The sequence below is a fragment of the Taudactylus pleione genome, unplaced genomic scaffold (genome assembly GCF_031769625.1).
Source record: "Taudactylus pleione unplaced genomic scaffold, aTauple2 ptg001314l, whole genome shotgun sequence".
NCBI lineage: Eukaryota > Metazoa > Chordata > Amphibia > Anura > Myobatrachidae > Taudactylus > Taudactylus pleione.
Window position 1 is genome coordinate 1,382,647 of NW_028285714.1, and position 14,140 is coordinate 1,396,786.

At 40.5% G+C, this 14,140-nt stretch overlaps 1 long non-coding RNA gene across 1 annotated transcript; it reads left to right on the plus strand.

The window, feature by feature from the left end:
- Nucleotides 1-1,478: 1,478 nt before the first annotated feature.
- On the plus strand, nucleotides 1,479-4,067 carry LOC148443197 (uncharacterized). The gene is made up of 3 exons (XR_015875723.1): nucleotides 1,479-1,555; nucleotides 1,858-1,932; nucleotides 3,797-4,067. It is a non-coding gene; the product is annotated as an uncharacterized LOC148443197 (long non-coding RNA).
- The last annotated feature ends 10,073 nt before the right edge of the window (nucleotides 4,068-14,140 follow it).

The window sequence follows — 14,140 nt, forward strand, 5'->3', positions numbered from 1 at the left end:
GTCATTTTAATTCTTCCTTATTTTATTAACACTTATTGATTATCTTTACACATCTATACTTTACACTTCACTATCATCTTTTTCCCCTTTTCGTGTGATGCCCTGGGGATTGTCTTTGGCTGCTCCTTGGACATGAACCCCTTAATGTTAGGGACGCCAGTATAGAGGAGCCTTGACATTGGCCTGGCGCTTATTCATATATTTGCAAATGTATGTAACTAATACCTCTGAATTTCTATTATCATGTAAGATTCAAGTATTTTTGTTGATATTGCTGCACTGTGCTGGAGGGAAAATCCCTTTTTTTTTTTTTTGAATGTCACACTGTGACACAGTAACAATTGGCGGGCTGGCACCTGTCTGTGTGTACTGTACTGTCATGCAGGGTTGCATGCTGCTGCTGTGTGTGCACGTGCAGAGAAGGCTGGAGGCGGGCTGTGGATAGGCAGGAGGTGGGACCGTCAGTGGTGACTGACGGCTCCGCAAAGGCTTAATGGAGGAGCTGCTGCGGGAGGGCATGCACAGCAGCTCCCCTGTCGGCCATTTTTTTAAAATACAGTAACACTGCCTAATAGGAGTTGAGCTCCGTTTGCGGCAGGGGTGAAGGAAGGGCGGCCGCACAGACTGGGCTGCATAATATATGTATTTGGGCCCACACTGTTGGGCCACATAAAAGAGAGAGGAAGGGGCCCTCAGGCAGTGGGGCCCATCAGGAATTTCCACTGTCCTCCTGTGGGCCGCCCGACCATGTATCTATCTATATTTATTTATCTATCTATACAACGAGGGAGTGGGGGGGTGCTCCAAAATTTGTAGCACAGGGAGCTAGTAGGCCTCAGGCCAGCTCTGGCTGGGGCTTGCCCTTCTCACTGAACCACCTGTAGTATTGAGTCAAAATAGTCACTTGTCAAGAGATGTGGGGGACAATATAATGACTTGACCTGGGCTGTTCTATAATTATATAATACCCCTTCCCAATGCATTTAGGAATATGTACTGTATATGTCAGAAGTTAGTAACTTAATTCATTCAGCACCCACCCATTTATCTACAGGCACTTTTTAATTAGAGCAGTGTATGGCCAGGTTCTACCCATCATCATTTGTAGTATGTAGTAAAATGCCAGCGCAAAAGGAAATTACCCTATTATGCATTTTGAACTTCAGGCATATCCTCTAGTGATTGCAAAATGTATATACGTAACTACTATACATAAATATATGCATTTTTGGTTAAGCAATTATCAATATTTCTACACATAGAAAACAATTATTGGAAATTATTTGCATATGAGTAAATTATTTACATTTATTTACATTTCCATAGTATGCAAATTATAGAAATTAAATAGCACTTAGGTAACACATTTGGGATCCTATTGGCTTACTATTGTTTGTGAAGTGTTGCACAACTACTAGGGCATGGCAATACTTTTTGTATATAAACAGCATCTTTTTACTGCACTGGATCATCTATCTATTATAACCTGATTTCACCAGACAAACTCCTCCAACAGCGATTACCATGTCAGCCAAGGGTGTACAATGCAAAGACCGTAAGTATCTTCTTAGAATACAAGTTACCAATTCAATTAGAATTAGGCATCGTTTGAGATTTCTGTAATCAATGTGAAATAACTATTTATCCGCCTTAAAGTGCAGTGATGTGTTATATTTTACTACGCAACCATGTTTTGCCTTGTCTCCTATTGACCACACACTATGCTAAGTTAAAATATGATTTGATGATTGTATTAAATATAAATATGCAACTGATCATATTTTTAACAAATGTATATGATAAATGGAACACTTTAGATAAATTCCTGTTTGATATAATCATATTTACCTCTTTTAGCATGTGCTCCAGTACAAGTATGCCAGGATCAGACTCCCAAATGCGTAGACCCGTGCCCCCCACCTCAATGCCAAGGTATGGAATTATGCTGAAATTATTACTTAACACTGCTGTCAAATAGGTTTTATCTGTAGAAAACAAGAGCCCCAATAAGAAGGATGGGAAAATAATCTAGGAATTCAGACAACTAGCTAGAGATGTTTATGGGAGATTAGTAACTAATGACAGAGATACCCTTGTGGAAGTAGGATTGGAGCCAACTGAAGGACATAAGGTTATGTATTTGTGTACCAGTTATTTCTGCATAACACTGCCATTATTACTTTTATAAAAAGGAAGAATAAAATTTCCGGCTAACATAATGTTTAAATGAAATAGTTTGAATGCCGTTGTATAATTAGTTTCCCCAATGAAACACCAGCATGGCACATGCTTCTTAGTAAATAAGAGAATGTCTAATCAGTCTTTGGACTCCCTCTCTTTTGCATACCCTGCCTGTAGCAGAGGCACACATTTACCTTGTATACATAACTTAACTATTGGCTCAATGATATTGAAGAATTTTTATTTAGGGTGGTGTCAAAATGCATTATTGCATCCAGAATAACACTACATAATGATTCCTCGGTAGTGGTACATTATCACATAAGAGGATGTGTGGGATTGCTAGCGCTGAATTAATTTATCTTCTCAGAAAAACATTTTTTTGGCTATGGTATACTGTATCACTATTCTGGCTTTATAAAACCATGCTTTTATGGCTTAAACTTATGATAAAGTGCACCTGAGACAGCTTTTACTATAGAATGAGAAAATATTATACCATGCTATATGCAGAGCATTTCAGAGACTCATTTTCTACTGAAGTAAAGTGACTGAATAGTGTCACTTGAAATATTTGCCTTGTAGCCTGGAATCTGGTTCTGTTACAGAATAATGGTGTCTCGAAAACATTTAATACTTCATCAGTATCTCTCGCTGTAATGGTAATTGTCTGAGGGCCTGATTCAGCAAGGAACGCAAATGTGTGCACGCACAGACTCGGCTGATGTTTTTGCACTGCGCATGCGTGTACATCATACTGTGCGAACCAACCAGTGCGATCAGGAAAGGGTACGCAGAGCAGACGCAGTGTGCATGCAGACCCCTCTAACAGTGATTGACAAGAAATACCATTTGTGGGTGTGATGGCTTGTAGTTGTGCGAACGCAGGCGTGCCGGTGCGTTTCAACACCGTTGCAGAGGCGTGCATAAATTAGCCATTGCAAGACCTTACGCAGCCTGAGCTCTCTCTGCATGCACGAGATGTAGCAAAGTCTGCGGGAGGGTCAGGTCAATCACTAATTGTGCATATGGGTCCAATGGTTTGCGATGTTACCGATGTTTTCGCTATCTTGCGGTCTACTCAGGCTGTGAGTAAAGGGAGGTGGGCGGCATTATGTATTGCTGGGTGTCTGCATCTTGTGCTGCGGTTGCCGTGCGTATGCACTGATTAGCATATATATGCAGCGGCCGAGTGCATGCGTGCGCACATTTGCGTTCCTTGCTGAATCAGGCCCTGAGTATGGACATTTAACCATTTAAACCTATGGATTGAAAGAAATACTTTGAACTGTATTATCTTGCCGTTGTTAAGAAAACTCTGGTTAACAACAAAACAAACTAGCCCTTGTTCATTGTGTGCCAGCCAATCAGCTCCCAACTGTTATCTCACAGGCTGTGTTTGAAAAATGACAGTTGTGAGCTGATTGGCTGGCACCTTATCACTTTTTACTCTGTCTCCTTACACTGCTTAGTAAATAAACCCCATAGTCATGGAGTAATTGTGAAATACTTAGACCTGTCCTACAACTGAGGGAAAGCAGACGCTTGTGCCAATGCTGCACATCCCAATGACTAAACAATGTATTTTATGTTTATTGTTATATTTATTTTCTAGATCCATGTGTTCCAGTTAACCCTTGCAAAAAACAAGGCCCAATAGGATCTGGAGGACACGGAGGACACGGAGGACACGGAGGACATTGAGGACATGGGGAAGAAGTCAAGAAGTGAAGTCCACCAAAAAAGTTCCACACTATTGTAATTTACTATTGTACCTCAAACATGTATAAATGGAGGAAAATATCATGTTACTCTTATCTGTACTAAAGAGAACAGCTTAATGTATCCTGATCATGTTCTATTTCACTTATTAAATTCATGCCTCTGACCAACTTATCTGTGTGCCTATGTAGATAAAATCCACTTTTTTTATTTCCAAGCAGAGAGATACAGAAAAATAAAAGATCAGTAGTGCAAGAGGTTCTTACATACAGCACATGACATAATAAGCATACAGGTACAATTATGTAGCAAATCCAAATACAAATAGTAATAACAATGGAAAAATGTCCAAAGCTAGAAAAATTTATTAACATTAAGTGCCAGTATCAGCACTGGGCACCAGTATCCGTTATAGGAAGAAGTTATGCTAGATAAAATGAAGAGTACCTGGCAACCCTAGGTGACGTTGCCTATTGAAATGATGTTTATGCCAGCTAAATCACATCATGAAAGGGGAGAGAGCAGCATTGGAGTGTTCACGTCCAACTATTTCCGTTTTGAAACTTAAATGTACCTTAGGCTGTACTATGGGTATGGCGGGTCTGAAAGCGGAGCTTTAGAATTGGGCACAGGGTGACTTAGCGGAAATCAGAATATGTCCTCTTACCTACTTACTGTGTCATAATGGGGGATCGCTTATGGATATAATTGAAGAAGAGCTATTGCAAGGGTGAAGGTTAACACAACTCCCATTACTTCACTGATCATTCCCATTCAATCAAGATGTTACTGGGCAAACTGCAAAACATATGGAGTACAGTATGTCACCTATGTGGCCGCAATGCCTCCAACAATAATTAGTGAGAGAGAGAGACAAATACTGTGCAGTCTATCAGGGGTTAAATATAACTTGTGCACCAGTTTTATAAATATCTCTGTATGATTGATATATTTTCACATTCTAAACCCATTTTTAGAGATTATTTAGCAGGACTGGTCTTATAGCATCTTTGAAAGGCCATTCTCCCATTTTGGTTGTATGGGTAGCTTCCCCTTCCATTGTGATACAATCAATAAGGAAAACCACACTGAGATCCCCACTTTATGAGTTGGTGATAAGTTTGTGGTATCAGGCCAGACACTTTGCAGCTAATGTTGTAAATGCCATATATTTAGAAATCAACTAAAAAAAACACTAAGGGGTAAATTTATTAAAGTGAGAGTCTTTAGAAGTGAGTTTTAGAAGAGATGTTGCCCATAGCAACCTATCAGATTCTAGCTATTATCTTCTAGAAGGTGCTAGTTAAATGTTAAGTAGAATCTGATTGGTTACTATAGGCAACATGTCTATTAAAACTCACTTCTAAAACTCTCACTTTAGTAAATTTACCCCTTAGTCTATTCTAAACTTTGAGGGTGACTATGGTGGCTTTAAAGAAGGTGACAGGAGAGGGTCTAACATTTGCAGGTAGACAAAATAGATAATTTTCAATGTGAATAGTCTCCCACGGTTTGAGGAAATCAGAAGCGAATCAGTCTTTAGCCTGAATCATCAAACATGCTAACTGATAAAGCTCTAAATTTGGGAGCTTAAAACCACTCTCCATTTTGGGAAGGGTCATAGTATGTCTGGACAATTTGGGTCTGTTCCCTTTCAAAATATAGGCCTTCATTATGACTTAAAACATATTGTGGATGGAAAGTGGAAGTATGGCTATGAAGAGGTATATTATTTTAGGTAGCTAGTTTATCTTATTCTCCGCCAGGCTACCCAAACATAATTTTATACAACAATAGCTAATAGTTACAAGTCAGTGTGTTTCTGTCTCTAACAGGAATTTGTATATCTAAATAACTCAAACTTTTAGACTGCCATTCATATTTGTAGAAGTAATGAAGGGACACCAATAAATATGGGTAAAAAATAATTTGCTTCTATTTTGGTGTTGTGTAACATATACTAAGAAACACTTCAGTTTTCTGCAAGAACAACATGTAGTAAGGTCATTAAGGTATTGGGGTCAGTGATACATAATCTGAAAAATAGCAGAGCCTATATGGCAATCCATGCACAATAGGACCTTGATAGTCTTTGAAATATCAATATGTATAGCAAGATTGTCTGTGGCCAAAACAAAAGTAATGGGCAAAAGAGGACACCCTTAATATGTACTATTATTAATAGGGAATAAAAAAGATAGAGCTAAGATAGAGTCAAGGAAGTGTCCACCAAACCCAAACCAATCTATGACTTCAATTATACAGTATAACCCCAGTGTAGCCTATCAATGGCCTTTTCTACATCTCATGAGAATAGGACAAGCGACATGGGCATCTCATCATTGGTATATAAATTAATAAATACACTTTCAGTATAGTCAGGGAGTTGTCTACTCAGAACAAAAACCATGTATATGTTTTTTTGCAGAGAGCAAAAAAAAAGGACAAACTAAGCCTTTTTTGGGGCACTCTTGAGTATAAAAATATTGGGGTAGTAATGATGATATAGAAAGATATCAAATTTAACTTTTAATAGAGAACTTTAAAATATTGGAATATATTCCAAGAAAAAATGAAAAATGACAAAAAGTACATAAATGTGACAAACTATTTTTGTCTAATTACATACAAATAATTAGATATTTAATCAAAAAACAGGTGAATATTTTTAATCATATAATAGTTGCTCAGATGCAAGTATTTGTAGGTGAAAATTTTTTGCTTGATCTCTGTTCCTGAAACGCAAATCTAAGGTCAATAACCATCAGTGGTAAACACCCAATAACCAATATGAAAAAAGACTAGAGAATAAGTAATTTGCAAATAAGGTGATTGATATTCAAATCTGAACTAATATCGGAGTGCTGGTGAAAAATCTTAGGAAATAGCAGTATCATAAAATTCCTATTCGGCAAGATGACTATGCAATATGTCAGGTATTCAGGATATATAGTTAAAAAAAATTTGGTTTATAATAAACATTTTATAGCCCAGAACAAAAGCATTTGATAACAGGTAAAGTTTTAAATCTCTGCTCAATATATAACCCACGTCACATATATTATACATTGGGTCAACCATAACAAAAGTGATGATTCAGAGAATTAATTCTTAATGATATTGATAATATAGTGAGTGTATGTTTTTTCTCAGATCAAATCAGAGGGCAAAATAATACCATGGAGTAGTTGTCATATAAGTTCACATTCAAAGCCCTGTTTGGTACAATATGTATAGATTTATCTCATATCCTAAATTCAATCGGCAGGACTGCTGTGATAGAGTGAAAAAAGGTAATATACCTGGTGGAAAAAGTAATACCCAGGGAGAGGGAGACAATAGGTCACTTCTACTGTCCCCTGTCTAGCATCAAACAGGGGATGAGAGAGTGAGAAAAACGTGTGCCCCAGGAGAAACAGCAGGCAGCACTTCTGCTCTCTGAGAAATCAACCGTGTCTCTCCCCTGTTACCAACTGGCATTGCAGGGGGAGTCGCAGGCTTGTACTCAGATGAGAGAGCGTGGTGAGAGGGAAAGAAAAAGTTACCTCCAGTCCACAGTCCATGGAACTTGGGCTCAATCTGGGTGTGTCAGAGATGTAGCTGTGATGTGCAGCTTGTGTTTGAGGATGCACGTTTCAGAGATGTAGCTACGAAGTGCAGCTCGTGTGTGTACAACACAAATTCTTTGGGAGCACCACCAACCAAGGGTCATCTAGTGTACAACTCAAGATAGACCATTATGTTGGTTTTTGATAGACCACTTTTCTAAATATCATTTACAATAATACAACGTATAACTGGTGTGAACTCAATATCCAATTTACCACAGAACAAAAACCAATCTGATCATGTTGCACCAAGTATGGTAGAAATGGCCAAGTTTATTTGCCACCATCTGAGCACAGAATTTTATGTCCATATTTAGTGATGCAATTGGGAAGTCATTTTAGGATAAGGAATGGTCCTTCATTGGAAATGTACCTTTATCCGAGGCTTCATTGAATACACATTTCAAAATAGTGATGAAGTCCTTCTGGAATATAGACTAAATATTTTTACTATAACCATCAAGGCCATGGACGATACCTTTAGGAAGGGATGCTATGGCTTGGCAGGTCTTATGCTCTGTCATTGCAGAGTTGAGGGCTTGACTGGTGGCCTGATATAATTGAGGAAAGGACATATCTGTTTAAAATTAGCTATACCCATCCAAAATAGATGGGGAGTTTTGGTTTCTACCGCTAAATAATACAAATTGGTTTGGTAGTCAGCATGGGTGTTAGCAATATCTAACCATTCCGGAACTTTGACTCCCCATTTGGTAAACAGAACTTTGATACAGTCTCTTGGTTATATCCCCAAAGCTTCCATACTCATAAATGGCTGGCACTGTTGCCCACAACATGAAATTTATGTCTGTTGGATCAGGCTCATCAAAATAGCATTCAGTTACTCTGTAGCTGCACACAGAAAAAAGGGATTTGCCCTCCAGGACGCTGTAGCAAAATCCACAAAAAATACTTAAATCCTACATTATAATAGAGATTCAGAGGTATTAGTTACATACATTTGCAAATATATGAATAAGCGCCAGGCCAATCATCAAGGCTACTCTATACTGGTGTCCCTAACATTAAGGGGTTCACGTCCGAGAAGCAGAGTACCCCAAAAAATTCCAGCCAAGGACCATCCCCAGGGCATCACACGAAAAGGGGAAAAAAGGTGATAGTGAAGTGTAAAGGATAGATGTGTAAGGTTAAATCAATAAGTGTTAATGAAATGTGAAAGAATTAAAATGACATAAATAATAAACAAACAATTAGAAAAGTGATAAAAATATTCTATGTGAATTAAGTGGTGATGCCCTGAAAAAGGTCCAGCCAGAAAAACTCTGGGGGCCCCACTCCCAAACGCTCGCCCCAAAATAATTATTGCTACATAATAGTAGCACCCACTCTCGGTCATATAATTACAAATTGGTGTACTGCATGATAACAGCACATGTATAAGCTGAGAGCTAACTTACCTTGGAGGTACCCCAGAAACCTCCACATGGCACTATAAGGACAAGCACCTCCTCCTAATGCTGGCTCCCTTCATACCTCTCAAGACTGCAAACAAAAAGTGTGGTGGTTGCTCAGGTCAGCTTAATGACTTAGCACAGGTGCTTGTAAAGGGCAGGGTTTACACTGAACACAGAAAAAAGGGATTTGCCCTCCAGCACACTGTAGCAAAATCCACAAAAAAAATACTTAAATCCTACATAATTCAGAGGTATTAGTTACATACATTTGCAAATATATGAATAAGCGCCAGGCCAATCATCAAGGCTCCTCTATACTGGCGTCCCTAACCTTAAAGGGTTCACGTCCGAGAAGCAGGGTACCCCAAAAAATTCCAGCCAAGGACCATCCCCAGGGCATCATACGAAAAGGGGAAAAAATGTGATAGTGAAGTGTAAAGGATTACACTGGCTTACCATCTAAAGTGCAAACTAGCAACAGTTATCTGCTGTATACAGTATGTTTATGTCAGTAAATATTTTGTCCATTGCAAAAGGGCAATCTCAGGCAAAACTAAAGCGGCAACTGTATTCTTTTTGTGGAACCTATTAGCTGTATAACAATAGGAGTATTTAAATTAGAGAAGAGTGGGAGAAAGTGGCCTGAAAATGCATCTCTTGCACAACAACAATATTGGCATGCAGTTTAGGAAAATAACATAAGGTTATTCACCATTTATTAGAAGAATTTAGATGATGAACACTAACTTAACTATTACAGAAAAACGAAAGGACTACCATGATCAGGGCAATGCTCACCCACACAGTACAGAGTAAAGGATTTGTTACGACTCCGTGGGAGCCAAAAGGAACAGTCTTGCACAGCCTTGAGGGCTGGAATGCCTTGGCAGGATGCGGCCAGGTGGCTGAGGGAGCTAGCACCAAATGAGAGCCAATTGGTTGCGGTGCGGCCTTTGGGCCAGTAGCAGCCTGTGGTCTGGATGAGGCCTGTGGGCCTATTAGTGGAGATGCAGCCATTGGGCCGGTAGCAGCCTCTGGGCTGGATGAGGCCTGTATGCCTATTAGTGGAGATGCGGCCTTGGGGCCGGTAGCAGCCTCTGGGATGGATAAGGCCTGCGGCCTATAAGTTGGGATGAGGCCTTTGGGCCGGTAGCAGCCTCTGGGCTGGTTGAGGCCTTTGGCCTATTTGTTGAGATTCGGCCTTTGGCTGATAAAAGTCTCTAGCCTGGATGAGGCCTGTGGACCTATTAATTGAGATACGGCCTTTGGGCCGGTAACAGCCTCTGTGCTGGATGCTGCCTTGAGGGCAGGAAAACTTTAATAGAAGACGCTGTGGTATGCCAGTGTCGCCAGGATGACACCAGCTGTTAGTACACAGGATTGCATACTCAAAATGCCCAGATGTGCTAAATGCCGGCGGGATGACACAAGCGGTTGTACACAGGATTGCGTACTCAGGACACCCAGGTGCACTAAATGCCACCGGGATGACACAAGCGATTGTACATAGGATTGCGTACTCAGGATGCCCAGGTGCGCTAAATGCCGCCAGGATGACACAAGCGGTTGTACACAGGATTGCGTATTCAGGACGCCCAGGTGCGCTAAATGCCACCGGGATGACACAAGTGGTTGTACACAGGGTTCCGTACTCTAGACGCTAGGTCGCGCACTCACGACTCCGAGTGTGGCCTGTGCCGCCTGGATGGCACAAACGACAAGGCAGGAATGGAGACTGTGCAGGCGAAATGACACCAACGGCAGGTAATGCAGGTGCAGACTGTGCTGCCCAGATGATACAAACGGCAGGTAGTGCAGATGCGGACCGTGCCACCTGGATGACACAAACGGCAGGAACAATGCAGCTGGCTGGATTTTGGAACCCGACTGTAAACAGGAGACCAACACAAACCGGAAACACGTGAAATGCTATCACCGGCTTGGAGTGAAGGGCTGGCTGGAATTGAACAGAAACAGGGCCCAACCAGAGCAAGCTTCCCTAATGACAGAATAATGAGCACCTGGGCTGTGCACAGACAGGAAAATCAATCAGTGTGTACCTGATACTGCACACAGACAGGCAGTAATTACTGCAGAGGCTCAACAGCAATCAAGATTGGAACTGCAAACAATATGCTGCTAACTACAGATCCAAACAGGAGGAAGGAGGAGACTTCAGGGAACGCTTGCCCAGTGTTCACCCCGCACTGCCAATGCGGCTTGTGACAGGATTGCTGTAACATAAGCAGAGTTGTCAGAAACAGACACTGTACGCAAGAAACAGGGAAAAAGAGTATGGCTGGGGAGTAAGGAAAGACAAAACCTAGGATGGACATACAAGAAATAGCTGTCAGGGAGATCTATAAATGGTCACCAATCTTGAGGAGCAAAGGGTGACCAGTCTTAAAGTAGTGGCCACTCTAAGAAAAAGAGGAAACAGCAAAAATAAGTAAAAAGCAGCAAGCAGGACAAAGAATACCTCCTCCACTCCGACTCTCAGGCACTGTGTCTAGTACAAACATAACATCAATAATAGCCGTGGAAGTCTGGCTAAAAAAAGTAATCAAAGTAAATTGTGCAAGGGAGTCGGAATGGGGGAGGGGGCAAGAGGGCGGTTTCTCCCCTCAAACATTGGAAAGGCACTTGGGAGATTGGTGCAGTAACTGAGGATGGCTGGGTGCTGCTGGCAGCAGGGGACTGGGGCTCTGACAGTCGCTCCTCCTTTTGTGAAGTCTGCAGCATCCATGATCCAATGCCCTGGGCTCCCACACTCAGGATGGGTGCAGCAGCAGCTTCCCTCTAATAAGAGGGCAGCATCAGCGATAGTGATGGCTGGCTGCGCCAATAAGGGGCACAGTGTCATTGTGGGCTGCTGAGACTGGATGTGGCTTTGCGGGTGGGTCCCAAACATAAGTGAGGGGAGTGGATGGGTGTCAGAGCGATCTTACTGCCCCTCCCATCATAAAATCATTCTGACATCCCTGAAATTGTGTATTCATAAATCTCAACAGAACTAACTGGTGTGTATTTTGCTAGATTCAGAATTCCATGAACGAAGAGTGAGCACTATCTGCTACAAACAGTTAACATAATATGCGGGTGGGCATGCACAGCAGCTCCCCTGTCGGACATTTTTTTTAAATACAGTAACACTGCCTGATAGGAGTTGAGCTCCGTTTGTGGCAGGGGTGAAGGAAGGGCGGCCACATTGACTGGGTTGCATAATATATGTATTTGTGCCCACACTGTTGGGCCGCATAAAAGAGAGAGGAAGGGGCCCTCAGGCAGTGGGGCCCATCAGGAATTTCCACTGTCCTCCTGTGGGCCGCCCGACCATGTATCTATCTATATTTATTTATCTATCTATACAACGAAGGGGTGGGGGGTGCTCCACAATTTGTAGCACAGGGAGCTAGTAGGCCTCAGGCCGGCTCTGGCTGGGGCTTGCCCTTCTCACTGAACCACCTGCAGTATTGAGTCAAAATAGTCACTTGTCAAGAAATGTGGGGGACAAAACAATAACTTGTCCTGGGCTGTTCTATAATTATATATTACCCCTTCCCAGTGCATTTAGGAATATGTACTGTATATGTCAGAAGTTAGTAACTTAATTCATTCAGCACCCACCCATTTATCTACAGGCACTTTTTAATCAGAGCAGTGTATGGCCAGGTTCTACCCATCATCATTTGTAGTATGTAGTAAAATGCCAGCGCAAAAGGAAAGTACCCTATTATGCATTTTGAACTTCAGGCATAACCTCTAGTGATTGCAATATGTATATACGTAACTACTATACATAAATATATGCATTTTTGGTTAAGCAATTATCAATATTTCTACACATAGAAAACAATTATTGGAAATTATTTGCATATGAGTAAATTATTTACATTTATTTACATTGCATAGTATGCAAATTATAGAAATTAAATAGCACTTAGGTAACACATTAGGGATCCTATTGGCTTACTATTGTTTGTGAAGTGTTGCACAACTATTAGGGCATGGCAATACTTTTTGTATATAAACAGCATCTTTTTACTGCACTGGATCATCTATCTATTATAACCTGATTTCACCAGACAGACTCCTCCAACAGCGATTACCATGTCAGCCAAGAGTGTACAATGCAAAGACCATAAGTATCTTCTTAGAATACAAGTTACCAATTCAATTAGAATTAGGCATTGTTTGGTATTTCTGTAATCAATGTGAAATAACTATTTATCTGCCTTAAAGTGCAGTGATGTGTTATATTTTACTACGCAACCATGTTTTGCCTTGTCTCCTATTGACCACACACTATGCTAAGTTAAAATATGATTTGATGATTGTATTAAATATAAATATGCAACTGATCATATTTTTAACAAATGTATATGATAAATGGAACACTTTAGTAAAATTCCTGTTTGATATAATCATATTTACCTCTTTTAGCATGTGCTCCAGTGCAAGTATGCCAGGATCAGACTCCCAAATGCGTAGACCCGTGCCCCCCACCTCAATGCCAAGGTATGGAATTATGCTGAAATTATTACTTAACACTGCTGTCAAATAGGTTTTATCTGTAGAAAACAAGAGCCCCAATAAGGAGGATGGGAAAATAATCTAGGAATTCAGACAACTAGCTAGAGATGTTTATGGGAGATTAGTAACTAATGACAGAGATACCCTTGTGGAAGTAGGATTGGAGCCAACTGAAGGACATAAGGTTATGTATTTGTGTACCAGTTATTTCTGCATAACACTGCCATTATTACTTTTATAAAAAGGAAGAATAAAATTTCCGGCTAACATAATGTTTAAATGAAATAGTTTGAATGCCGTATAATTAGATTCCCCAATGAAACACCAGCATGGCACATGCTTCTTAGTAAATAAGAGAATGTCTAATCAGTCTTTGGACTCCCTCTCTTTTGCATACCCTGCCTGTAGCAGAGGCACACATTTACCTTGTATACATAACTTAACTATTGGCTCAATGATATTGAAGCATTTTTATTTAGGGTTGTGTCAAGAAGATGCATTATTGCATCCAGAATAACACTACATAATGATTCCTCAGTAGTGGTACATTATCACATAAGAGGATGTTTGGGATTGCTAGCGCTGAATTAATTTATCGTCTCAGAGAAACATTTTTTTGGTCATTGGCTATGGTATACTGTATCACTATTCTGGCTTTATAAAACCATGCTTTTATGGCTG